Source organism: Portunus trituberculatus, chromosome 30 (genome assembly GCF_017591435.1).
Source record: "Portunus trituberculatus isolate SZX2019 chromosome 30, ASM1759143v1, whole genome shotgun sequence".
In the NCBI taxonomy this organism is placed as follows: domain Eukaryota; kingdom Metazoa; phylum Arthropoda; class Malacostraca; order Decapoda; family Portunidae; genus Portunus; species Portunus trituberculatus.
The window spans coordinates 2956244-2960056 of NC_059284.1; positions in this window are offsets into that span (position 1 = coordinate 2956244).

Sequence of the window (3813 nt, forward strand, 5' to 3'; positions counted from 1 at the left end):
TTCTGCCAGCAGTGATAGCCTATGCCGATGACTGCACCCTCCTCTCCGCCAGGAAAGCTGGCATGTTGCTGAAACCATCAATCTATGAATGATAGGGGGAGTCGGGTGCTCGCTGGCACGTGACATTTACCCCAGGGAAGACACAGATAAAGGTGGTCTTGGATGCCCTGTGCCGCCACACACATAAGAAGGCTGGACAGAATACAACGCTGCTCCTTACGGCTGTTGGATGCTGCACCCACACCTCACCCAGAGCCCGTGTGTCCTCTTGACACACTGGAACACTGCAGAGACGTCACTGCGATCGTAGTGTTCCTTTATGGATCACTACGCACAGGTGCGAAAAGTGCACCATCTGGCAGGGCTTCGACATCTTCAAAAAGTCTCCACACTAGGCACGAGAACCGTGTTCAATGGTGATACCGTAGAGGTGCAGCGTTCCCACGGCTGTCAATAAAAACGCACCTTCACAAGACGTGTCTCCAGGATATGGAACTTGTTCACGGCCATGGTGCCTCACTTTCAGGAGATCAACACTTACATTTATATTGTTACAACACCCACTGTACCTTCAACCACTCACCTTCAGGCAGGACAGCAGGTTCCACCACAACACCACCAGTCAGCAAGTAAAGGTTCCACGACAGCCCAGCCAGACAAAACAGGCTCACACAGGCAGGGGGCAACACAAAACGTTAGGTCCTTTTAACTCCTTTAATGCAAAGTTCTCAGGCACTTACAGGGCACCAGGACACTCCAGGGCAAACAGGACACACTCAGGCACGCCGACAGGCAGGCACAGGCACTCAAACACTTGCAAAACCCCGAGAATCACACAGGCGCCAAGGCAGGTCTCAGTCACAACAACCACCACCCTCGCTGCTCACTCTACTCCCGACAACACAATTCCCGCCAGCTCCTCCCCGCCCGCGCCACATTCAAACACACAAACCCATACACACACACACTCGTAACACTATCCCCCCCTTACAAAGCAGTCGACCCGGCTGCTACACATTCACGCACATTCATCCTCTGAGACATAGTAATCTAGCAAATATGCAGGACGTCGCCGCTCTCGTCGCGGACGCTGTAGCGGCGAAGTAGCGGCGGCTGGCGAGCTCGCAGCTGCACCCAACGAGCCATCTTCATCCTCAGCAGGTCCCGGCTCATGGTCCACAGCCTCGCCCACATCACCATCAGGTTCCTCTCCGTCCTCGTCCACTTCGTCAACGTCCTCGTCGCTACTGTTGGGGCCCACGCCCTCACCTTCGCCGTCGCCCCAGGAGTAGCGCCCCGGACCATGGTAACGCCACAGACGATCAACATGGACCACGCACGGACGCTTCCTTCCCCACTGTATCTGGTAGGTGACGTCCGACAGGGCTGCCAACACAGTGTACGGCCCCTGCCAAGGGCTCTGTAGTTTCGGCGAAAGCCCTCGCTTCCGGCAGGGATTGTGCAGCCACACTCGGTCACCAACGGCGTACTTTGCGTCCCTCATGCGCCGGTCGTACGTCTCCTTCATGGCCTGGCCCGCTATCCTGAGCTTCTCACGTGCATGACGGTGCACCTCCGCCAGGCTCTCCTGCAGAGCCGCTGCGAAGCCAGAGGTGACGGTGGGCAAGCTCACGTCTGGAGGCCGCCCAGTGGCCAAGTCCACCGGCAGCCTTAGCTCCCGGCCAAACATGAGACGGGCTGGTGTAAAGTCCGTCGCCTCGTGCACGGCAGACCTGTAAGCCATCAGCATGGCCGGCAGCTTGACGTCCCAGTCCTCCTGGGACTCGTCACAATACTTGGCAAGCTGCTGTGCGAGGGTGCGATTAAAACGCTCCACCATCCCGTCTGACTGCGGGTGGAGGGGCGTCGTCCTTGTCTTTCGCACCCCCCAATAGTTCACAACACTCGCGGAACACTCGAGACTCAAACTCGCGGCCCTGGTCGGAATGCAACTCGGTCGGCACACCGAACCGGGTAAAGAACTCGTTCACCAGCACGCTCGCGACGGTCTCGGCTTCGTGGTTAGGGAGTGCATATGCCTCAGGCCACTTCGTGAAATAATCCATCACCACACATATGTACCGGTTGCCCCGAGGCGTGAGGGGCAGCGGGCCAGCAATGTCAACAGCCACCCGCTCCATCGGAGCCCCCACACTGTACACCTGCAAGGGAGCCCGGTTCTTTCTACCTGGCCCCTTCTTCGCACTGCACACGTCACACGCTCTACACCACTCTAACACGTCACTACGCATGCCTACCCAGTAGAAGCGCTGACGCAACCGGCACAGGGTCCTTTTCTCGCCCGAGTGGCCACTAGTAACGCCGGCATGCAACTCCCCTCAACACTTCCGCTCGCCACACTCGGGGAACGACCACTACCCACGAGTCACGGCCTACACCACCCAACACGAGCCACCGTTTAACTAGCACCCCACGATCGTCCAATCGCAACGTCTCCCACTGGTCAACTAAGCACTTGGTGGCGGTACTTTCCATCGCCACAGTTTCCCAGCTGGGGCGTTCTCCGCCAGCCTCCAGCCACCGGATGACAGGAGCAAGGTCCGTGTCCTCGCGCTGCGCCTTGCGCCACCTGTCATCCGCCTCAGGAACACTATCACGCACCTGGAGACGAAGGCACACAGGGTCGGGGTCCTCCGGGCACAGTGTGAGCAGCCTGCCTCACACGGGCGTCGGCTCAGACTGTCAGCGTTGCAGTGGACCCGCCCCGGGCGGTGGACGATGCGGTAGTTGTACTGCTCGAGCCGCCCCAACCACCGCGCCAACTGGCCCTCCGGCACCTTCAGCGTCTTCAACCACTGCAAGGCAGCGTGGTCGGTCCGGACGGTGAACTCAGCGCCGTAGAGGTACGGGTGGAAGTGCTCGAGACTCTTCACCACCGCCAGCAGCTCCTTCCTCGTCACGCAGTAGTTCCTCTCGGACTTCCTAAACTTGGCGCTGTAGTAAGCCACCACGTGCTCCTTCTCGTCCTTCACCTGTGACAGGACCGCCCCGATGCCCTCTGCACTGGCGTCGGTGTCCAACAGGTACGGGAGCTTCGGGTCTGGGTAAGGCAAGACCGGCGCCTCCACCAGGGCCCTCCTCAGTCCCTCGAAGGCGGTCTGGCACTCCTCGTCCCACAGGAAGCTCACCCCCTTTCTGGTGAGTCGGTGAAGAGGAGCTGCTAGGCTGGCGAAGTCCGGCACGAAGCGGCGGTAGTACGTGCACAACCCCAGGTAACTCCTGACCTCCGCCACGCTGGTGGGAACAGGCCACTTCTCCACGACGGCCACCTTCTGCGGGTCAGTACGCACGCCGTCCCGACTGACAACGTGTCCCAGGAACGGCACCTCATGCTGGAAGAGCGAGCATTTCTTAGGGCTGAGCTTGAGGTTAGCCTTCCTCAACCGCTGCAGCACCTCCTCCAACCGCTCCAGCTCCTCGTCGAAGGTGCTCCCGAACACGATGACGTCGTCGATGTAGACGAGGGCCGTCCTCCACTGCAGGCCGTCCAACACCCTCTCCATCAGCCGCTCGAAACATCCAGGGGCATTGCAGAGACCGAAGGGCATGACATTAAAATGCCACAACCCCTGCCCGAAGGAAAAGGCAGTTTTCGCCTTGTCTTCCTCCGTCATCTCCACCTGGTGGTAGCCTGACTTCAGATCGAGCGTGGAGAACCACCTGGCCCCCACCAGCGCGTCCAGCGTGTCGTCGATCCTCGGCAGGGGGTAAGAGTCCTTAACAGTCACGTCATTCAGTGCCCGGTAGTCCACACAGAAGCGCTGCGTGCCGTCCTTCTTCTTAACCAGGACT